This window comes from Lynx canadensis, chromosome C2 (genome assembly GCF_007474595.2).
Source record: "Lynx canadensis isolate LIC74 chromosome C2, mLynCan4.pri.v2, whole genome shotgun sequence".
Classification (NCBI taxonomy): Eukaryota; Metazoa; Chordata; class Mammalia; order Carnivora; family Felidae; genus Lynx; species Lynx canadensis.
In genome coordinates this window covers 60,964,766-60,990,130 of record NC_044311.2, presented here as the reverse complement: position 1 = coordinate 60,990,130, position 25,365 = coordinate 60,964,766, and the positions used below count along the sequence as shown (strand labels likewise).

The window sequence follows — 25,365 nt, the reverse complement described above, 5'->3', positions numbered from 1 at the left end:
CAGAAGGATATTAATATTAGGTTGAATTTTGTGAAATTGCCATTTTTATAAGTCAAAGTGGTCAAATAATGGCACCTTCATATGCTTCAACCTACTATCTAGTGAGAATTTGCTGTGCTGCAGGCTGAAGGTTAGAACTTTCATTTGCTGTTTCACTACTTTTTATTTCATGCAGTTATTTCAGTATTTTGAAAAGTCACAATATCTCACACTTTTAAAATGCATACTAGTTGAGAAGCTGGAAAATATTTATTATAATCTTTCTCTTAGAATTCTTTCACCTTGTGTTAGAAATGCTAGAAACTGACACAAACACCAACCTAAATTAGGTGACTCTTTCTTGAAAAGAAAAAAACAAACAAACAAAAAATACTTGTGGCTTACTTACTGTACCCTGGGGAAATTAAGTTACAGGCATTGTTTTCTAGACAGTCTTTTGCAGGACTACAGAGCATGGGGAAAATGAAAGTGAGAATGTGTCAAAAACTAATTTTACTGCTTTGTTTTTTAATACTCCTATAAACTAAAAATACAAAATTACTCTGATATTGATGAATGTATTAATGCTGCCTGAAAATATCCACCTGTTAACTCTATTTATAAACCTGCCACACACACTGTGTGTGGGGGATTTCTAAAAGAAAGTTTGGTTTCCTCTTCCTGTTCATCACTGTCAGTGTCTGAAAAAGCAACTTGTAATTTTTGTTGCCTGGGCCAACAAGGGAAACATTAAGTAGATATAAAAAGGCTCCATGAAAGTATTCTGGTTGCATCTCCCTGTAAATTTCAGAACCACATTTACAATATAGTAATAGCTGTAGGAAGTGTGTAGAAAGATGATTAAGGAAATCAGCCAATGTTAATGTTGAATAGGCAAAAAAAAAAAAAAAGAAAAAAAAAAGATAAGCAAATGAGAGAGAGAGGAGAAGAAGTTTGGGGTGACAGTGTACTTCTCCTCCACAAAGCAGAGTTTAAAGCAATCTAAATAACAATCAACCCTTATCATTTTCAGAGATCTGGAGAGACATGGATTTAATTGTTTTCTTCTGCATCTTCTAAGTTTCACGGTTCTCACTGACTGGAAATGGTCCTTTTTATCAAACTCCTTCCTTATACAGCAGCTCAAGGCTTTCCCCATGGTTGGGCAGGTCAAATGGGAGGGATATTTTTTGGATCTTATATTGGTCACCAGTGCCCACTGCCCTGGCACACCGTGAGAGCATGTTGCTCTCCTCAGTCAACCACTGAAAGAAAGATCGCACAAGAGTCATGGTGAAATGCAGGCAGGGATGTCTACTTTTCATTTTCCTAACTAGGGAGCTGCTTCTTACATATCCTAAACATTACTGAAAGTTAAAGCCAGTTGTGTCAGAGAAATTTCAGAGAATATTTTTAGGACTCCAAGATATGTGTCAGGGTCTATCTTGCAGACAACTTGCCTATACATAAATTAGAATAAAATGAAATTGTTCTCTTAAGTTAACTTTTTAAAAAATACATACAGATAATTGGCCCTGCAGAGAATGAATGAATGATGGGCATCAGGTTGGTTTGAGCCTCACAGATTTTACAGTGGAATAGATCTACAGATCTATATTTTAAATATACAGTTATAGTCCCAGTAAGAAAAACAATGAGAGTCAAAGTTCAACTTGAGTTAAGCTCAAAAGAATCTACTCAGATAGGAGGGATATGCTGTCATATTTTCTCATTTCTAGTGTTGCTTGAGAGTCTACATGTGAGCGTCTGGGATCTTGAAGGCTAGGGAATTGTTAATACGCTTTAAGAATATGATAGGAATATCTCAGTTTCAAATTAAAAGAGAAATTCTTCCTATAAAACAGATCATCTGACATCAGTTTTCTCCCCAGAGACCAACTACTTCATGGAATTCTAGAGCTGAAATAATGTAACGGGCTAGTCATCTATACATAATAAACAAATCATGGCTAATCCTCATAATAAGCTGGAAGGTAACCCCATTTTACAGATTAAAAAGCTCAAATTCAGTGAGTTTAAGATATTTTACCATGTTCACATGGCTTACTAAGGAGTGAAAAGGGGATCTGAGCTTTCATCTGAAGGCTTCAAATCTCATGCTATTTTTACTGTGCCACGCTGCCCCAGGTGGATAGGACTTAGAGGTCACTTGGTCCACTTCTCATATTGAATGCAGGAATTCCACAAAACCAACTCTGCTTAAATTCCTTGTGTGTGTGTGAGCTTTGTGTTTGTGTGTGTATGGGTGTGGAGGGGGGAGGAGGGACCTCTGAGTTTTTTATTGGATTCCATGCTAGCAAGGTATCTTGTAGTTTAGATGAAATCTCACCGCCTTTAACATACAGATCCTATGTTTGCCTATAATGCTACAACAGGCTTTAAGTAAAAAATATATTAATTAGGGTCTTACCCTGTTATAGAGTACATTATAATACTTTAACTTTTTTAACTAGAGAAAGTTAAATTGGTAAAACCTTCACAGACAACAAAATTCAAAAGTTATGAAAAGGCTTATAGTGAAGATCTTCTATCTCCTATCCCCTCGTTTGCCAATTTCTCTTGGTAGAACCAACAAATGTCATCATCCAGAGATATCTTATATATGTACAGTATATACATTTCATCTTTTGTTATAGAAGTAATAACATAATATGCATCATATACACAGTGGTGTGCAACCTCACTTTTTCATTTAGCAACACATTTTGCAAACTATTTGCTATCATTACATAAAAGGCTTCCTCATTGTTTTTTTGTTTTGTTTTGTTTTTTAGCAGCTGCACAGCATTTTACTGTATGGATTGCCATAAAATACTTAATTAGTCTCCTACCAATGGGAATTTAGATTATTATAATCTTTTGCTATTACAAATAATGAGATAATGAGTAATTTCAGAAATATATCATTTCACAGGTGTGCAATGATCTCTGCAGGGTAAATTCCTCGAAGTTAAGCTGCTAGGTCAAAAAACACAAGTACTTGTAATTTTGATAAATATTGCCTACTGACCCTACATTGAAATTACACCATTAAAAGCCCTAGAAAGAAATAAGGAAGACCTAGACAGAAGAAAAATTGAAATATTGCTAAAAACTAGACACAAAAAAGACTAGAATGTTTCATCTCCTATGTAATCTTCCTAAAATAAGGACAGGTGAACATGTTGAATGACACCATAGGGGTACAGTCAACAAGATCCAGGTGGTAGGAAACTCCACAGGACAACTTCAGTTTCAACAAATAAAATGCAGGAATAAAGGCCAGTGAGAGCTGGGGAGGCAGGAAGCCAGTGGCTTCAAAGAGTCTTGAGAGACATAGCCACAGGTTGCTATGCCTGACCTTTATTTGGATGCTGGGTGAAACAAGCAAACTTTAAAAATCACGTATGGTATTATGAGACAATGTGGGAAATGACTAAGATCAATGGAAATGGACATCTTCTCCATAGATAGCAATATTCAATACCATAAAGATTTCAGTTCTCCCTACACTACTGTATGCATTTAGTGTAATTTCAGTAAAAATAGCAACCTTTAAAAATTAGACAAGCCATTCTAAAGTTCACATAGAAAAAACTAAGCAAGAATAGCAAAAGAAAAAAAATTCTGGGGAAAAAATAATACCGATGAAATACTAAAATGCATTTAAAAACTATAATAATTAGAAGAGGGTGGTGAGAAATATAATTTGGTATATGATAAAACTTGGCATGTCCAATCGGTTGGGTAGGAGATTATTGAGTACATGCTAAGAACAGAATATCCATATATTAAAAAATAAAGAAGATGAGTACTTTGTGCTTTAAATTAAAATAAATTTCAGATGGGTCAAACTTTAAAAGTGAAAATTGAAGCTTTAAAATTCCAGGGAGAAATCCTGGGAACACAGAAACGACCCAGGAGCCATTAAAGAAATGATTAATATGACTGTAGGGAAAATTAAAAAATCTGTACAGCAAAAACCACAGAGTGAAGTCAAAGGGAAGTGACAAACTGAAAAATCTTAAATTACAGATAAAAAGATAATTTTCCTACCTTATACAAGACCTCTATAAATCTAGAAAATCAACAAAAATCCTATAGAAAATTAGGCAAAGGACATGAATAGATCTTTCACTAAAATGATACTTAAAAAGCTCTTAACCACATAATAATATGGTCAAACTTTTTGATAATTATTAAAACTACACCGAGGTACCATTAGTTACATATCAGAATGATGAAAGTAATATTAAGGCCTAAATTCTTAATTATTTAAGAATGACTCTAAGGCCATCTGACTTGTAGAAAAAAAAATGACTGGGGCAAAAAAGCATTAACGTCTTAGAAGTTATAGAACATTCCTGTAATCTTTAGGCTTGTGTTATGGTTCTAACTTATGCAAAGGTCACAACATCAGATGATCTCTCTAATCCAGAATGTAATGGAAAAACTAGAACAAATAAAATCTTTAAGTTTTAAAAAAGAGTCAAAAATAAAAATCCATAAAGATACACATTTTGTATTAAAACTTGTACACTTGACTCAGAGGGGCATGCCGTGGACCCTACTTCAGAATATTTACTTTGATTTTATATACAGTCCCAACATAAATTTTTGTTTTGATTTGGTTTCCCATCTTTAGCAATTACAAGAAAGAAAAAAAAAAAGAGGGAGAGAGAAAGGTTGCTGGAGACAGGCATACTGACTTTAGGAAGAAGCCACAAAAAATGTTGGTCTACAGCAAATGAAAAACTATGTAGATCTGATATAAAGACTTAAAGCCTAGGACGACTTACTATAGGCACATTTCCTATGAGAATCATGGTATTACTGCAGCATCCAGTGTTAGATATTCATGAGGATGCCCTTCAGCCGTCTCAAAAATAATTCTTACTCTGCTCAGGACATATGGAAGGATGCATGTAATATATGTTAGATAAACTACCCATAAGCCATTGGAAACAAAATATTGGGATATTTACCAAGATATGTTTCATTTGTCTAGAAAACTCAATTGTGCAAATTCCTCCTTGGACACAGCTAAGTGTGATCACTCTAGTTTAAAAGACAAATAATAAATTGTCACTGGTATGCTTTTGTGCTTTTGTTTTTTACCCACAAGTCAGCTTTTCCAAGCTTCCATAATTCTGAATTGAATAATACCTAACTTACCTTGTAATTACTTAAGGAATAGTTTTGTGGGTTTATGACCTTACTGCAGAACATGTCATATTTCAAAATTACTTGCCTTAATGTAATTATGTTAATGAAGTGAGATTATGTTCATATTTGAATCTGCATGGCTTCATAATGGCAGCAGTCGGCATCATCTGTTGACAGCTCTCCTCAGTGTCTGAGGCAGGGAGGCTCTCTGGTCAATTTTCTTTTTGGTTGTGGTTTTCTTTGATGTTCTTCACTTTTTAGCAATGAACACGGATGGCATTTTAAAACTCAATTTTTTGACGATGAAGTGACTAGGCAACAAAAGGTGTCCTCAGAGGGGTGAGTTACTTTAAGATTGAGAATCTAGTATGATTAGATAGTGTGTGCGTAGCCTGTAAGGATCATTAATATCATTAATGTGAGGCAAAAGTCCCAGACTAAATGGCTTCTTGGGAAGTGTAATTTATTCAGAATGACATGACTTTAAAATGTTTTTATAACCCAATATTTAAAAAAAGGATAATTAAACTATTTCTCTAAATCAGCACTTCTCAGTGTGTGGTCTGGGGACTTCTACCATCATAATTTCCTAGGACATGATGAAAACACAGGGTAGGGGCCACATCACCAACCTCTTGAATCAGAAATTCTAGACCCAGGCCCTAGTATTTTTAAGAGATCTGTCAGGGGATGTACTCAAGGGTAGATACCAACTAGGATATACCTGTAGGTAGAACTGAGGTAAAAACAATGCAATGGTGGTGTGAGAGAACAGGGGAGGAGGAAATAGCGAGTGCTAATTAAAACGAGGCACTTCACAAACCAGCTCATTTATTCCTTTACAGTGTGGTGGGCAGTGATGTTTACATTTGTTTCTAGGATGATGGCTGAATGTTGACCTGTTCCCCAGATTGTAAGCTCGATGAGGACACAATCACATCTGTCTCCCTCAGGACTATCTGGGCCTAGAGCATGGCTTGGCCTGTCTGACCTCCATATATGCTGAATGAATGATTTACGTATATTACCTGCATTCACGGATGAACAAATTGAGACTTGGAGACGGTAGGTAGCCTAAGACCACCCAGTTGGTAGTGAGCAGAGACTCAGGGCTGGTACCAGAGCCCAGGCTGCTTTCCCTAGACAGCCCGCCTTGTCATAAGGCATTCGTAAATATCCTGGGCATGGGCGGGGGGGGGGGGGGGGGGGTGGGGACCACTCAGCAAAAGGGAATAAGAGAGAGAGAGGGTGACAGGGAGTATTGCAGTTTGAAGGAAAAAGATTAGGCAGGTTTCCCTGAGTAGGTGATTTCTGGACATGGGCTTTAAGGAAGAGCCATGCCCCTGATAACTGGAGTCCGAGGCCAGGGATTATTAGCAAGAGCCTGAAGAAGGAGTGTGTCTTTAGTTCCAAGATCAGCCAACCCCGATGGAATAGAGAGAGCGAAGCGGGGAGTGGGTGAAAGCCTAATCAGAGTGGGGAGGAATGCAAAAAGACAGCCCCTTTGAAGAACAGAGAAATCTGGCAGTAGCTGGATGGAGACCACAGTTGGAAGAGGGTCTTCTTTGTTTGCCTGTTTGAAGTACCAAACAGGACGCTTGTCTCCTAGTAGACATGCACTGAGAGAAGGGGGATTGATGATTCAGGAGAGGGCATTTCAGGAGCTAGGTATTGTGAGGAGAGAGGATGAGAACCTGTGCACAGGAAGGGGGTGGCCTTACATCGAAGCACAGATAATTCATCTATAGATACAGGAGAAAAGGCAAAGTATGTGGGTACAGATGCTTTCAGGTGCGGAGCTGTGGTAGCAGGAGAATGTGAATTTTTTTTTTTTAAGTTTATTTACTTAGAGAGACAGAGAGAGAGAGAGCACGTGAGAGAGAAAGAGGGGGAATGCAGAGAGAGAGGGAGAGAGAATCCCAAGCAGACGCTACAATGTCAGCACAGAGCCTGACGCAGGATGAGATCGCACAAACCGTGAGTTCAAGACCCGCGCAGAGATCAAGAGTGAGATGCATAACGGACTGAGCCACCCAGGTGCCCAGACTGTGAAAGTTTTTTTAATGGGTTCCCTTTTCTCCACGAAATAGGATGCAAGGTCATGAGCTAAGAACAAGCCAGGGAGCAGGTGCCAGAGAACCTGCCTTCAGTACATTTTTCACTGCATTTACTCGTGTGTAAGCACTGTACTTGGTAGATCTGCTTAAACATATGGAAATATCTTACGCACATACTCTTGCCAAAGCAGTGTTACTCATCTTTGGTTAGAATTAGCTTGGAAAGTAAACCGTGCAAGTAATGAATTTTGAAAAATAAATTAATACAGATTGAAAACCTTCTTCTCTGCTCCCACTTGTACTGTAAATTTATTCTCTCAAAATTATTTCGTGTTCTGAATGTCATTGAGGAATTTAGTAGATTGCTGAGCTGCACCCCAGAAGTGGGTTTCCAACCGTAATTTAATTGGAAGGGTTGTAACTAACTTTTACCATATGGGACTGCCAGATGTAATCAATGCAATACAAGTTTGAAGAAAACATTATTGAGTGTGTCTAAGCACATTTTATAAGCAATGAAAGCTATCATTTATGCAACAGAAATCACTCTAATGTCTTATGAAATTAGGGCATCAGTAGAATGCATAACTGTTAGAGGGTTAATGTAGATCAAGTAATTTCGGCTGAAAGCACACTATTTAAAGACAAACATAAGTCGGATAATACAGGTACTACTCACCACTCCTCCAATCTACCAAGTCAACTAATTTATAAGGCTAGCATGGCCTAAAGTTTTTATACTAATACAAATGATGATACAGGTGGAAGCTGATTCAGCTGGGAACTTAATTTTTTTTTTTTTTTTTTTTTAATGGAGAATCTGGGCAAATTCCTCCCCATTAAGTAGAGGCCCGCAAAGATTTTAATCTGGGGCCAAGGTATGGTTTAACAAACTGAAAGTGCCACCACTGAACTTGTAGCTTATTATTTGGACTCTTCAAGACTTACAGGTGTTGCAACCCTTGGGGCACCTGGGCGGCTGAGTTGGTTGAGCGTGTGACTTTGGCTCAGGTCATGATCTCGTGTTCCTTGAGTTTGATCCCCAGGCAGGGCTCTCTGCTGTCAGCACACAACCTGCTCCAGACCCTCCCTGCCCCTCCCTGCCTTTCTCCCTGCCCCTCCCTGGCTTTCATTCTCTCTCTAAAAAATGAAATAAACATTGAAAGAAAAAAAAAAGTTGTTGCAACTCAGTGGCTAATCGTGCAATGAATAAACTTATAACAAAACTGTGATCCCGAAAGTCTATTGTTCGCATATCTGAAGGCAGGCTTAGAACAAAAATATCACACCTGAGTAAACCATTTAGGCAGCATTGTTTTCTCCCCCTCCAGGTTAGGCTGAAGAGGGCTCTTGTACAACCAAAGAGTTCATCTGCACTAATTGTGTATCAGGAGTAACTATTGTACTAGCATTAAATCTTGCTCAAATACAGATGCGTATATCCCATATGCTACCAAAACAATGGCATTCCAAAGCTAAGGATTCAAGACTACCCACATTCAGAGAATAATCATCTGGTTTTACTCTCCCTGGACTTGGCCACTGTTATTTGTAGAATTGTTATGAATAAAACTTAAGAGTTAACACCTTAAATCATCCTGATGTTGAACTCGTCCCCTGCACAGGCTGATAAAAACACATGTGTGAAACCAACAAAGGAAAGGCAAATTCAGATCCTTTGAACTGTGTAATCTTTGGTCAGATTAGATAAATTCAGAAGAGATGTTCCATGTCAATAATCCATAGACTTTAAGCAGATTAAGGATTATGAAGCAGTCAAGATCACACCTGAGCATATAAGCGTACACACACACACACACGTGCGCACACGCACACACACACCACACCTGCACCATTTGGAGCAAGGCTACCAGAACTGAAGAATCTCCTGCTGCCAGCTTATGAATTTGAGCTGAGGCAGTATGTTCAACCCAGGGGCACAGTGTGGGAGGATTGGAGGCTGGCTTCTTCTCTGGCCGGTTGCCTTCCACCGCCCTGGTGCCAGGACAAGTTGTGATGAGTTCCAAAGCCAGGTTGGAGCATCTTCTCTTGACTTCAGTTATCTAGCTGGTGGCTGGCCCTTCTCCTACCAGAACCATTATGACTTTAGTAAGACATGATTGATGGCACCACAAAGAGGAAATGATGAGGCTAGCCAGCTGGACCACAGAGATATTCGGGCAGCAAGATTAATTTAAGCTTGCCAGTTGAAGCAGGATGTAAGTAGATTCTAAAACAATTCCCAGAGCACAGTTAATATGAAGAAAATAAAGTTTACTTTTAAACAGTCTGTAAGTGGCCTTTCACTGGTGGATGTGCACTGAATGTTTGCAGAGAAATAATAAACAGGACCTCAAGGATGCTGGACTTCAAGGCCAATTCTGTTGTCCTTGCTGCGATCTTTGGCGGCTGAGTTACTACCGTTCCTGCTTAGAATGCTATTCCTAGCCCTTTTCACCTGGTTAACTTCCATTTCTCTTTCATAACTCACTGCAATGAAGTCAGCCCCCAAAAGTTATTTACACATTTGTGTGTACGGTTCTCAGTGCAGTGTTTTGACTGGAAGATTCTAAACAAATGTTTGTCGAATGAAAGACGGTAATAGAGAAATAGCCACATTTATGGAATATGAATAAAAAGAAACTGGATGGAGCGTGAGAAGACTTGAACTTGAGTTCTAACTTCACCACTCACTAAGCAGCAAATCTTTTACTCTTGCTGTTTCCAAGTCTATTAAGTGGGAATACTAATGCCTTCTCCATCTTCTTTGTTAAGCAGTTATGAGAACAAAGGGGCTATAGTGAGAAAAACCAGATCTAACAGAACACCTGGCTCCATAATGGGTAGCCTTGGGCAAATCACTGAAATGGGTGGCATGTATTTCCTATGTCAAGTGTGGATCAAAAAACTTCCCTATCTTAGGCTTCTTTTATAAAGGGACATTCAAATACCAGAAAGTGCTGTGGCCTTTTTAAAATTTATTTTTTTAATGTATTTTTTAAAATGTTTACTCATTTTTGAGAGACAGAGAGAGAACACAAGCAGGGGAGAAGCAGAGATAGAGGGAGACACAGAATATGAAGCAGGCTCCAGGCTCTGAGCTGTCAGTCACCACAGAGCCTGATATGGGGCTCAAACTCACTGACCGTGAGATCATGACCTGAGCTGAAGTCGGACTCAGCTGACTGAGCCACCCAGATGCCTCTTTAAAATTTATGTTTAAAAATATTTTTTAATTTTGAAATAATTTTAGACTTACCAAAGACATTGGAAAAAAAGAGTTCCCGTGTACCCTTTACCTACTTTCCCCGGATGTTACCATCTTACTTATAACTGATGCACGATCACCAAAACCAGGAAAATAACTTTGATATGTTACTTTTAGCTGATGTATAGACCTTATTCAAACTTTTTTCCAATTATTCCACTAATCTTCCCAGTCCTGGATTCTATCCAGGGTTTCACACTGCATTTAGCTGTCATGTCTCCTTTGTCTCCTTCAATTTTTTCAAACGTATCTTATGGGTAGATATAGTAAGACTGAAAATATCCTATTTCTCATCATGTTTTTGGCCACTAATTTTAATATCCACTGATTAACCTTATCTGCTACAATTAACACAGTGTTTGCCAAATGGTGGTTTTTCTACTTCCATTATTGTTTGTACATTCATTCCTTAATAGGAATTCTACTGCAAGAAAGAGGTATCCCTTTTCTCTCATTTACTTATTTATCCAAATTATTTATTTGTATCAGTATGGATCCATAGGTATTTATTTTATTCCATGGGTTATACAGTCCATTACTATCAGTACTGATTTGCTTTTCAAATTGTCCTAGATGTGCTATGGCCTTTTTTGATGGTTCAACTCACACAAATCAATGCCTTGCCGAAAATCAATCTACCCCAAGAAACGCCTGTTTGGAGACGTGGCATATGAGAAAAAATTAAAATGTATAGCTGTAAAAAAATGTCTGGAGTATCAAGGACACAGTGACCCAGACACCAGCAGTTCCAAAAATGAAGACAAAACACCTATAAGGATATAAGAAGTTCAGGGTACTGAATACCCTTTACATTTATACTCTGGCTGGAGATTTACCCATCTGGCAATTGGTAAGGGTGTTTAGGGACATTTATATCCCTCGTTCATCTGAATATACAGAGGCTGGAAAGAAGTATTACTTAGGAGTGTTTGGGTGGTTCAGTCGGTTAGGCATCTGACTCAGTTTCAGCTCAGGTCACGATCTCATGGTTTCATGAGTTGAAGCCCTGCATCAGGCTCCGTGCTGACAGTGCAGAGCCTGCTTGGGATTCTCTCTCTCCTCTCTCTCTGCTCCTCCCCACTCATGCGGTCTCTCTCTCAAAAATAAATAAACTTAAAAAAATTAATTAAAAGTTCAATAGCTATATCTTATGGTGTGTGTGTGTGAGAAAGAGAGAGAGAGAGAGAGAGAGAGATTGATTATAACCTATTTAGACTACTCTAATGAGAACTTTTTGAAAACAGCTAAAGCCAACCTTGAGTATGATTTATATAACATAAATCGCTGTGCAACAGACAGGTGATTGTTTGTTCATAAAATCAATTACTAATTCATCACACAGACTTATACTTTGAATGTTTAATATGTTCCTAACACTGTGCAAACACCACGGATATAAGCAACAATTAAATACTGTCTTCAGTGACCTTGAGTTCAGTGGAACTGAGGTCCTTTCAAAAAGCTGAAATGTTTCAGGTGGTCATAGAAAAAGCTTTTGGCTTCATTAGTAAAATGGGAGGGCTGGTCTTTGATCTTTAAGATTCTTTTCAGCATTAAATTCATTTGATACTGTGATTCACTAACTTGATTATTTAAAAATTGCGGTTTAATGTGCCTTTCTCTCAAAATATCCTAATCAGTAATAGATGCACTTTTCTATTTAATAAATCCTTTGTAGCTGTTTAAATACTTAACTGAATCTCACAGAGCTGATCCCCTATGGGTGGAAAACCTCATTTACATACAGTCCTTACTCTATTTTTCACACACAGGCTTAGACTTGTGACATAATGAAGAGTCAGCGGAGACTCAGAATACATTATTTTTAAAGTCAGAGGCAGATAGTTAGTTGCATATTGTGGTTACTTAGTTTTCTTCTTTTGATTAATGGAAATCAAATAGCTAATCTAAATAATTATAGTGGAAGGCTAGAAATTGCTTCCATGGCTATGACTGCCATATTAATTTGGGGCATTTGCTTATCTATCTCTTCCCAAATCAGAAAGACGCCTTATCTTATGACTGATGACCAGATACACTTATTTGGATGTTTAATTTAAAAACCATTAGAGGGGCATCTGGGTGGCTCAGTTGGTTAAGCATCCGACTTTGGCTCAGGTCATTGATCTCACAGTTCATGGGTTCAAGCCCCACATCGGACTCTGTGCTGACAGCTCAGAGCCTGGAGCCTGCTTTGGATTCTGTGCCTTTTTCTTGCCCCTCCCCTGCTCAGGCTCTGTCTCTCACTCTCATAAAAATAAATAAACATGAAAAAAAATTCGAAAAACAGCAACACCTACTTCCTTTAATAGCTAATAATAGCTGGTACTATAATCTCAGAGGTTACAGAACAGAAAAGTAAAAAAACAGATAAAGACCAAGATATTTTCTAAAAAGTCACTTATGCCATCTCGAATTCACATTTTGTATTTACAATTTCAAATATGAACAGTGATATTGGTGTGCATTGTACAAGGTTCCAGTGCTAACCACAGGCTTCTCATAGTCCCTCTCTGCCAACATCTTAAACTAAAATAACAGCTCTTTCTACAAAGCATAGCAATATCACAACGAGCGCATTTGAAGGAATCTAAGGCTGTCATCTAATTTTTTTAAAACAAGAACTTATGTTCACATGTAAATTGATTTTAAAATATTGAATCTACCAGAGTCCTTGGTTACTTGCCTACTCCAAGACACAGGTGAAGATGTGCTGTAGATAAAAAAAATCTTAACTGCCTCTAAAAGGAGTTCAGCTTAGAGACATGGTCACAATGCCACATTCTTTCTTTCAGTGTCTTAATTAGGAAGTGCTTCCAAACTACTGTCCTGAAATATACCACGGATTAGAATGTATCATTTTCCCCTTTACAGATACACTTACGACATGTGGATGTGTGTGTTGGGGTGGGGGGGAGGCTATATGTGTAATGCTCATAGTGAGAGGTATGACCTAGTAACCTGCTAGACTTGGAAGATTAAAGTAAAAGTGGACGGAGGATTAGATTTGCTGATGGAATGTATTTTGAAAATATCAGCTCAGACAACAGAATGGCTCATTGTGCAGCCTGAGGCTACAGGGAAGTTACCAAAGATGTTTGTGGACCGCAGGAAAGGAAGAAAAGAAGTAACTCAGGAAGGCCAAGTCAAGTGGTCAGTCACAGGGAAAGAAAACATGCTAGGGGGCATCTAGGAAGCACACAAGTACTGGGGCCTGGGGGTGGAGGCTGGGGACAGGACAAGGTCAGTTTAACCTTGAAGTCCATGGGTGGGCATGCACACAAGCAATGAAAGACTGAGAAATCCTAAAGTGGAAGGAAATGAAAGGATTTAGCTCTTCAAATCTGGGAGCACTATAAAGCAGCAGCAGGAAAATGACAGATGCTACAGCTTGTTCCAACTAAGCCAAATCATGAGGGTATGATCAACTAACTTTGCTTCTCTATATAGAGGATAGCTTACCAGAAGTAGTTTGACTTCTAATGGGTTAATCTGGTTAGGGACACTCCCAGTGTGTCCCAAAGATGTGTAAATTCAGTTTTGCACTGTGGATTTTCTTTGTTTTACTTTTTATTTTTTAATGTTTATTTAGTTTTGAGAGACACAGAGAGACAGAGCATGGGTGGGGGGAGGGGCAGAGAGAGAGGGAGACAACAGAATCCAAAGCAGGCTCCAGGCTCTGCGCTGTCAGCACACAGCCCAACACAGGGCTTGAACCCACAAACCGTGAAATCATGACCTGAGCCGAAGTCGGATGCGTAACCAACTAAGCCACCCAGGAGTCCCTGAACTGCGGATCTTCTTAAAGCCAGGTCATAAACCTTAATGTTATTCTATGTTGACATTTAAAATATTCCAATTTGAACAGCCTCCATATAGTAAGGAGAGAACAGATTTATGCTAGAAACTGCAACTTATGAAAATATATGCTTCACAGAAGTAGGGCACTTTGAATTGGTTAAATATTTCAATTGCATAAATAATCCAAATGCTTGTAAACATTTTACAATTACAGACCAGTAGAGGGCTTTAAGAGGCACTTCTATCTATTCCAATTGCTGAAGTTGTGTCTCCGTAGCCGGGAGTCCGGCCGGGATGTGTGGTTCGTTGGTTGATCAATTCCCACTGTCCCAATTTCTGGGATTTGTGGACATCCTGTGGTGATTCTAACCTTCATCCCTCTCTCTTGCCTGGATTTCATGCCTAATTAACTGATATAAAAATGATTGCAGAGCTCACAAATGCTTAAACCGACATAAAACAAAGGTAAATGTGGCATAACGGAGTCTCTTCCGATCACTGTCATTGAAAGTATAAATAGTTCCCTTGAAAAAGGAGCTTTAAGGTTAATACATGATTTCCGAGAGAAAGAAATCTACTCTCCTGCCCTCCTACCCTCCCTCCCTTTTTAAAAAAAGTTATGGGTTAGCAACTGTCTTTAGAATTAAATCCAAGGTAATAGACCCAGAGGCATGCTCTATCAAGCACACATTCTGGTATTTCTCTCCAACAGAAAGACAGTAGCACCACTATATAATCATTGCCATTCCATATATATGTGGTTCCACACATATGCAGTTATACACGTGCACGCGCGCGCACGCGCGCACACACACACACACACACACACACACTTTTGACTAACGACGTAAACAGTCTTCTGACATACAGCCCTCATTTATCAGATATTATTCCAGTGATGTTGGTTCTAGGCAGGTGTTTCTTAATCTTTGCTTCAGCACATCTGAGGAATGGAATATATTCAAGAATAGCCAGTCTGTAATAGGCAATGGAGGCGAGGAGAGTGAAGTTTAGGTAGTTTGAAAAAAGCCTCGGAGGGTATTCTAATGCACCCACCTCACTGCCCCTCATTCTCAATCTTCATGTCATGAGAAAAGAACTTTGCAAAAGAGGAAACAGTTCATTAATTGAATCAATATTTATTAATTTTTACCAAGCACTTTTCTAGGTGTTGGGGATACAATAGTGAACAAAATAGACAAAGTATCTGCTTTCAGAAACTTACAATTTAGGAGCTCAGAATAGTTGTGTAAACTCACACCAAATGAAGATGAGATCTGGGAACAACCCATGTCGTATACCGTATTTCCAGAGGACTCTCCTATCACAACCTCGTCTGAACAATCTGGTTTTCTTCAAGCACAAACATCCAAAATAGACCGTTTTTCACTTTAAGCAGGTAGCATCTACTACGTTCTGGGCCCTCACAATGGTAAGCAGAGCAGACAAGGGCCCTGTGTCACGGAGTTTACACCAAACAAGTATATGTGCAAATATCTAATTGCAAACTGTCTTAAGTGCAATGAATAAAACATAATGTGCTATATGAAAGATTCATGGGGCCCACTTCATATTGGAGAGGGAATCAGGGGAGGCCTCTCTGGGCAAGGATCACTTAGGCTGAGGACTGAAGGATAAGTAAGAGTTAAAGAGAGAAGCAGTATTACAGACAGAGGGAAAATATGAAAGCCTGACGGCAGGAAAGAGCTTTGTGACTGTGAAGAATTAAAAGATATCGTGAACAAAAGGGAAAGAGGGGGCCGGCCTTAGTAGGCAGGGGCCAGATCATATAGGGCCCTGTTGGCAGCAAGGAAGCTGTATTTTCTCCTCAATGTAGAACCATTTAAGAAGCTAATATTTACAGAATGGATTATAGGGAGCACAGAGTAGAAGCCTAAGGACAAATTGAGTGGCTACTACAACAATGAATAGGTGAATCTGGGTGAAAGGAGATAGTAGCTGCATTGATGTAGGTAGAAAAGGAGCAGACAGATTCTGGATATTCTTATTAAGAGGGAGACTGGATAGGACATAGGTAACAGAAAGGAAGAATGACCACCAGGTTCTCCTAGACCAACTGGGTGGGTGAAGGTGCCCTTCTCCAGATGGAGAAGTTTGGATCAAAAACAGAGAGGGGTAAGAGAAGGTCATCAGGAATTTTGCTTTGGATAGATAAATCTGAAATACCCTCATGACATCCACTTTGGGAGTTAAGGAAGCTGTTAAATAAATAAGGTTAGAGTTCAGAGTACAGGTCAGGGACAGAGATATATTTGGGAATTGTCAGCATAGTTAAGACTGTCAAAATGGATGAGATTTCCTGAGGAGTGTGGGGGAGATGGCCTATGGCCAAGCTCTAGGAAATTCTAATACATGTAAGGCGTGGGAGGATAAAGGGAGAAAATGATCATCCATGTGGGCCTGGCAGAAAAAAAGGGACACAAGGCATGTTTATTACTCACCTAGAAACAAAATTATATTTCAGTTTCTGTTGAAAAACACTTTCCCAGTTTGGAACAATACTATGTAGGTAGGCTGGCAGAGCCGCTGAATTCATTTGAATCATGTGAAGTGCCTCTGTCTCTCTCTGTCTCTCTCTCTGTCTCTCTCTCTCTCTCTGTCTCTCTCTCTTTTTTCTGGTAGGTCAAAAAGAGTCAAATCTTGGCAATTTCATGAAGTTCAGCCTAGTACAAACACAATTTAGAACAAAATTTAAATCATGGGACAGTATACGGTACTAAAATGTTGCCCTTTCACATATGAAAAGTAATCTTTTGTTAACATTAGAGGCTCCTCTATTACCTTATATATGCTAAAGGTATAAAAACAAATCACACACACTAATGCTACATACCCTTTACCAATTAGTTCTACCCTGACAATCAAGCTGACAGCCCTAAAATGCCATTGACAACCTATCACCATATTCTGACTGTTGATAACCCCAGTAATACCATTTCCTGGTAAGCACATTCAGCAGGAAAAGCACTTGCAATTTCACACATCTCCAATTTTCTGTCTGGCTTAAGCAAAATCTCTTCACTGAGTTGTCAAGACATGTGCCCTTCTCACAACGATGCTTTTTTTTTTTTTTTTTAGTTTTATATTTTTCCTCCCATTTGTATCACTGAGACAGCTTACGTCATTGAATTCTTTTTAATTTGTCTATACATACAAATTAAATAGTCAACAATTAAACAGTTTATTAAAAGTAAACAGGCTCTGAGTAGGGCATAAGGGCCTAACAAATAAAATGACTTTCAGAGCAACAAATTCGGCTGAGTTGTGAAGCTTACTTCCTGGGTTCTAAGGTTTGCTGTTTTGGTAGGAATTCTGGATCCATTTGATAAATGAGATCTTCCTGTTAAAGGTTTTCATTTACAAGTTATTCTAAAGGGGAAAAAGAAGAAAACGTTTCTTAAAATATCAGCTGGTGTACTATTAAACAATACATACAGTGAAATAAACTTGTGGTTTTAAGCTGTCAGCCTTACAATCAAGTGCTTGTCTTCACTTGTATCAAGACAGCAATTACTCTGGTTTGTCAAATATGGTTACTGATTCTCAGCGATGGATTATTCATGCTAGTTAGCTAGCTGAACGTTATGTTTCTATGAGGGTAAAATACGTAATTATTATGTTTTGTGGCACTTAAGAATCAGATAGCAAACCAAAAACTAAAATTTTCCAATTAGGGTGACATAAAATGAAGGTGATATGAGCATAAACTAGAGCAACAACAAAAATTTCAAGACCGAAAAGAGAGGAAATGAGACAGTATTTTAAAGTTGACTTCTTCACTCTAAAAGCTAAAGGAAATTTTTACATAGTGATGTATCAACGTCTCAGTAAGCCATTACTTATAATATGAACCAAACTGAACGCAGATGAATAAATACAATCCCTTTAAGACAAACAGATTTAAATGCTTCCGTAGATTCCTAATTGTTACTATTTCCTTTTTAAAATTTTTTTTTAATGTTTATTTATTTCTGAGGCAGAGAGAGACAGAGCATGAGTAGGGGAGGGGCAGAGAGACAGGGAGACACAGAATCCGAAGCAGGCTCCAGGCTCCAAGCTGTCAGCACAGAGCCCGACACGGGGCTCGAACCCACAGCGAGATCACGACTGGAGCCAAAGTCGGTCGCTCAACTGACTAAGCCACCCAGGCGCCCCAATTGTTACTCTTTCTTTTAGGTTTCTAAACTCATATTTTAACGTGGTAAAAAAACATATTAAGAATTTTCCGTTGTAACCTTTTTTAAGTATATACAATTATTACTTTTTGAACTACAATTATTCTCTTATTGCTCGGACTCACAACCTTCACAGTCACTCTTCCTTAACCTCATTTCCCTAACCTTCACCATTTCCCTAACCTCATGCCAGGGTCACAAATTGAAATGTCTACAGAGGCCAGGGCACAATGTAAAGGACCCCAAGTAGCTCCACAGAAGACAAAAGAGATGGTGGGGATTGTGGAAAACTGGTATTCAAATACAGTAAACAGACACACACACAACTTACCTGTGGGCTGACCTCTGACTTGTTTCATCAACTCTGCACCTTAGCTAACACAGGGACAAAAACTGTTGATGGTGTACCCCAAATTTTCCCTGAAAATTTGATGTAGATCATCATTACTGCCACTCTGAGCCAGCATATTGCCTCCGCCTCTGCCTCTTCCCAAGTCCATTTTTCTTCTTTCCTTATTCTTCACTTTGTATGTTTATTTACTTGTTTCCCTTGAATCCACATTTGATACCAAGGCCATATTTTCTTTTCCAGATTGTTTTATGTAATTTAATTCTACACAATCAATACAAATAAGCTCATGGCTGTTAAATGTTCAGGGCGGATTACACCTTTAGCAATATAAATTACCCTTTTTCACCAGATTAAAGCCTTTGCCTTGAATTTGGTCTTATTTTAAAAATATGGCCACCCTATATTTTTAAACTAATTTTTGTTTATTATTGCTTTACCATATTTTTACTTTAAACTGGTATCATTTTGTTTAGCTTTGTCTTTTTAAAAAACTAAATGGTTTGATTTTGTTTTTCACCCAGCATGGTAATTTCTACCTTTCAACAAAAGTCTAAATCCATTGGTAATTGTAATATATTTGTTTAACATTTTGTCATGCTCATCTTTTTTTTTTTTTTTGCATTGATCACATTTCTTTCCTATGTTCTGAAATATATATTTTCTAGGAGTGTGAAGAATAAAACATTTACTAAATCCATGATTTATACAGTAAAGCATTTAATATGCTTTCTTATACAGCTTCCTCTGTGTTTTTGATTTGAGTATTTGATGCAGGATATTATTAACTTTTTTCTACCATAGGCAGAATCTTATAAAAATTTTAACATCTGGTTTTAAGACAATAGCAGCAACTATATACATGTCATTTATTCCATGATTTCATAGTCCTGGTCTTGAACTCTTGATTCTCATTATGTTGCAAGGAAATATGCACTTTTTGTTGTTGGAGGTGATGGTGGTGGTGGTATAATTCTGTAGAAGTCTATTACCTGCCATTACTAAGTGTTGCAGAAAAGTCTGATGACAAGCTGATTTCCACTCCCTTCATTTTTGTTTGTTGTTCCTTAGGTTCCCTCTGCCCTTCATTTTAAAATAAAAACAAGCAACTTGAACAAAGTGTGGCCAGATCGTGGTCTCTGTTCATTAATTTCACCTGGTGTTCTGAGACAAAATTCTATAAAATGAGGAGGATATTTCCTTCGATTTCATCTGCTAGTCTGGATTCCTTACAGTTCAATCTTCTGTAACTCTTCCCTTTTTTTTTTTTTTCGATTTTATAATACATAGTTCACCTTTGAACAATGCGAGAGTTAGGGGCTCTGACCTTGGTGCAGTTGAAAATCTGTGTATAACTTTTGACTCCTCCAAAACTTACCTACTAATAGTCCACTGTTGACTGAAAGCCTTACTGATAAAGCCTTGCTGCTTTTTTGCAGCACTTCATAATTAATAATGAAAGGTAACAGATGAATGTATACAGAATTGTATATGTTCATGACTCAAAACTGGTTATCCAGCTAAGGTACGATTCAGTGTGCAGAAGAAAAAGCAATCTTCTCAGTCATACGTACCACCACCACCATCACCTCCAACAACAAAAAAGTGCATATTTCCTTGCAACATAATGAGAATCAAGAGTTCAAGACCAGGACTATGAAATCATGGAATAAATGACATGTATATAGTTGCTGCTATTGTCTTAAAACCAGATGTTAACATTTTTATAAGATTCTGCCTATGGTAGAAAAAAGTTAATAATATTCTGCATCAAATACTCAAATCAAAAACACAGAGGGAAGGTCAATTAATACATACTGTGTGTGTGTGTGTGTGTGTATCATACTATATTCTTTCCATAAAGTAAGCTAGAGAAACTATTAAGAAAATCATAAGGAAAATAGATTTATGGTACTATACCAAAAAATTGGCACATAAGTGGACCTATGCAGTTCAAACCTGTGTTGTTCAAGGCTCAACTGTATTCACTTACACTTTTATATGTACACTTTTAAAGTATACAATTTAGTGGTTTTTAATGTACTCATTAAGCTGTACCATCACCACTATTTAATTTTAGAACATTTCATTATCCCAGGAAGAAACCCCATAACCATTAGAAGTCACTCTACATTTCCCATGTCTCTTGGCATTAACCTATTCTCTGTCTTTATTGATTTGCCTATTCTGAATGTTTTATACAAAACATACCTTGTTGTGTCTTCCTTTTTCTGTATAGCCTACTGTTTTTAAGAGACATTCATGTTGTAGCATTTGTTATTCAATCCGTTTTATGGTCAAATAATATTCTACGTATGGCTATACATTTTGTTTATCCATTCATTGAGGGACAGTGGGCTGTTTCTGCTTTTTGACATTTTTTTTTTCTAAAGTAGGCTCCACACCCAATGTGGGGCTTGAACTCATGACCCTGAGATAAAGAGTCCCCATGCTCTATTAAGCCAGCCAGCTGCCCCTGCTTTCTGACTATTAATAACGCTGCTATGAACATTTGTGTACAAGTTTTTGTGTGGATTTTTTTTTTTTGTTCAATTTTATTAGGCATATGCCTAGAGTAGAATTACTAGGTCATAGGCTAGCTATATGGTTAACATTTTGAGTACTAGCCAAATTGTTTTCCAATGTGGCTGCACTATTTTATAATGCCAACATTATAAAGGTACAATTTTCTCCACATCCTAATACTTGTTATTGTCTTTTTTATTTTAGCTGTCTAATGGATGTGAAGTAATATCTCATTGTGGTTTTGATTTGCCTTTTTCTAGTGACCACTATTCTGTATCTTCCTGTGCTTATTAGGCATTTGTGTATCTTGTTTGGAGAAAGAAATTTCTACTCAATTCCTTTGCTTATTTTAATTGGGTTGGCTTTTATTTTTGAATTATAAAAAAGTGCTTTATGCCCTTTGGCTAGAAGTCTCTTCCCAAGTATTTGATTTGCAAATATTTAATCCCCTTCTATGATTTGTGTTCTCATTTTCTTGACTGTGTCCTTTGAAACACAAAAGTTTTAAATTTGATGAAGTCTATATTTTCTTTTGTCACTTGTACTTTTGGTGTCATATCTAAGAAAACTAATACAAGGTGGTGACAATCTACTTCTATATTTTCTTGTAAGCATTTTATAATTTTAGCTCATTTGTTTAGGTCTGTGATCCATTTTGTGTCACATATTTTGTATATGGTGTGAGGTAGGGTCCAATTTCATTCTTTTGCATATGGATGTCCACTTGTTTCAGTATCATTTGTTGAAGACTGTCCTTACTCTTATCAAAAATCAATTGGCCATACATGTCAGGTTTGTTTCTGAACTCTCAATGCTACTCCACTAATAAATGTATGTTTAGGTACACTGCATTTTCACATAAGTTTTAAGATCACCTTGTCAATTTTTCCAAGAAGATCTATTTTGATGCACTGGATTGGCAGATACATTTAGGAAATAAGCACCATCTTAACAATGAATGTTTCAATCCATAAACATGAGATATCTTTCAATTTATTTAGGTCTTCTTTACTCTCTTTTAGTGATATTTTGTACATCGTTTTATGTTCTTGGTGTACAAGTCTTGTACTTCCTAAGTATTAGATTTTTTTTGATGCTATTTTAATTGTATTATTTTTCTTAATTTTGTTTTTGGATGTTCATTGCTAGTATATAAACATACAATTGATATCTTTATCTTGGTCTTATATCATGCAACCTTGCTGAACTTATTTAGTTCTAATAGTTGTGTGTGTGTGTGTGTGTGTGTGTGTGTGTGTGTGTATTTCTTCGGGTTGTCTATATACAAGATCATTTCATCTGTGAATAGATAGATTTACTTCTTCCTTTCCAATCTGGAGGTTTTTTATTTTTCTCTTTCTTTGCCTAACTACCCTGGCTAGAACCTCTACACAATGTTGAATAGAAGGTGAGGGCAAACATCCTTATTATTCCTGATCTTGAAGTAATATTGAGTCTTTCGCCATTAAGAATGATGTTAGCTGTTGGGTTTTTGTATGTCTCTTACCAGGTTAGGAGATTCTTTTATTTTTTTACATTTATTTATTTTTGAGAGACAGAGACAGAGCACAAGTGGGGAAGGGGCAGAGAAAGGAGACACAGAACCTGAAGCAGGCTCCAGGCTCCAAGCCCTCAGCACAGAGCCTGACGTGGGGCTTGAACTCACAAACCGTGAGATCATGACTTGAGCCGAAGTCAGACGCCTAACCGACTGAGCCACCCAGGCACCCCAGGAGATTCTTTTCTATTCCTCGTTTGTTGAATGTTTTCAACATGAAAATGTGTTGGATTTTGTGAAATGTTTTTCTGTGTCTATTGGGATGATCATGTGCCTTTTATTCTATTGATATGGTGTATTATACTGGTTGATTTTCATGTTAAACTAACCTAGAATGAATTCCTAGAATAAATCCCACTTGATCATGGTGTATAATTTTTATTTGTTGCCAGATTTGATTTGCTAGTATTTTGTTGGGGGGATTTCTGAGTATATATTCACATTCTCTATTTATTCTTCTGCTTTGGTAGTTTGTCTTCTGGTAGCAATTTGCCCATTTCATCTAACTGTACCATATGATTGTTCATAGTATTCCTTAATAATCTTTTATTTCTATAAGATTGGTAGTGATGTCTCTTCTGTAGTATATTCCCTTTTAAATCTCATTTTCTTCTAAATTTCAATTAAGTATCTTAATTTCTTTCTTAATTGACTGGCATGGCTTCCTACAATATCCAATATGCTGTTCAGTCTTAATTGTATTTTAAAGTCTGGGCTTTACTTTTCCATACATCAAGGTTGTTTCAGTTCTATATCAATCTTATTATCCCTATACAATATTTTGTGCAACACTTGAAAATTTGTTTACAATTAGATGACATCCTTCCCAGTTTCCTGAACATTTATTTTAGCATTAAGGAGTAGAGTTTAAAGTTCCTATTTGAATTACAAGTTATTGTTCACTTAATAAATCATAACAATATAAATCTAACATTTAATAAAATAACATTTATGAGCATGCCAGGTATTCTGCAATGCACTTTGTGTGAAATCTCATTATAGCAACATAAACAGCACTTGAGTCAAGTTACAGATTACAAAACCAAATTTGAACTCAGTTATGACTGCAGAGTCCACTTTTTTTTTTTTTTTTTTAATTTTAGAAAGAGCAGGGGAGAAAGGCAGAGGGAGAGAGAGAATCTTAAGCAGGCTTTACACTTAGTGTGGAGCCAGATGTGTGGCTCGATCCCACAATCCTGGGACCATGACCTGAGCTGAAATCAGGAGTCACTCAGACTAAGCTACCCAGGTGCCCCTGCAGAGCCCACATTCTTAACCAGTGGTTGACAGACTTTTTTTTTTTTTTTTTTTAAAGGGCCTGATAGGATATAGTTTAGGCTTTGGGCCATATGGTCTTTATCACAATGACTCAACTCTGCTGGTGTAGCAAGAAAGCAATCTTCATAATATGTAAATGATGGGCATAGCTGTGTTTCATTTACCAAAATTTCATTTACCAAAAAGGTAGTGTGCCTATAGGCTGTAGTGTGCCACTCTGTGCTCTTAACCAACACACCACACTACCCTACGTCTTTCTCAAAGCCTTCCTTGACTGCCACATTAGCTCAATTTCCTCTTCTTCTGGACTTCTACCATAGTAGCTGTTGTAGTACCAGTCCTAAGTCCCATATCTTTGTTTTTATGTAAATGTGTCTCACGTCTTCTTTTGTTAACTTTATTGACAAAAGATCATGCCAAGGAAAAAGTGACTTTATACATTTTGTTGTATCTCTGTGAGGCACCAACCCCATGCTACAGATTGTGAAAGTAGCTTAGAAATTTACATATGACTGTATCTGAAGAGATTTTTTTTTTAATGTTTATTTATTTATTTTGAGAGAAAGAGTGAGCACGAGTGGTGGGGAAGGGCAGAGAGAAAGGGAGGGAGAATCCCAAGTTGGTTCCGCCTCAGAGCAGAGCCTGATGTGCAGGGCTCAATCCCAGGAACTGAACCGTGAGATCATGACCTGAGCCAAAATCAAGAATCAGATGCTTAACCAACACAGCCACCAGGTGCCCCTATGTGGAGAATTTTGACACAATAAAGCCACTCACCTGAAATCAAATGACAGAAATGTAAAAATTGAAAAATAAAGATATTGATAGAGAAATTCAGACAACTGCTATATAAGACTCTACAGGGGCGGCCTGGGTGGCGCAGTCGGTTAAGCGTCCGACTTCAGCCAGGTCACGATCTCGCGGTCCGTGAGTTCGAGCCCCGCGTCAGGCTCTGGGCTGATGGCTCAGAGCCTGGAGCCTGTTTCCAATTCTGTGTCTCCCTCTCTCTCTGCCCCTCCCCAATTCATGCTCTGTCTCTCTCTGTCCCAAAAATAAATAAAAACGTTGAAAGGAAAAAAAAAAAATTTAAAAAAAAAAAAAAAAAAAAAAAAACTCTACAGTCAACATCTTTCCTTATGAGTTTTTTTAATGTAGAAAAACTATATATTTGTTTCCATTTTCTCAGT

The 25,365-nt window shown here is 37.7% G+C and overlaps 1 protein-coding gene across 3 annotated transcripts in view; it reads right to left on the bottom strand.

Moving 5' to 3' along the window:
* Positions 1-25,365, bottom strand: part of SERPINI1 (serpin family I member 1) — a 71,802-nt gene that overhangs the window by 38,223 nt on the left and 8,214 nt on the right. Inside the window, exon 1 of one of the 3 annotated variants that reach the window (XM_030328755.1) lies at positions 606-611. The exons of the other annotated variants lie outside the window; for them this stretch is intronic. The gene's annotated coding sequence lies outside the window, so the exon portion shown is untranslated. Of the gene's footprint in view, positions 1-605; positions 612-25,365 lie in introns of those variants that run through there. 3 annotated transcript variants of the gene reach the window in all.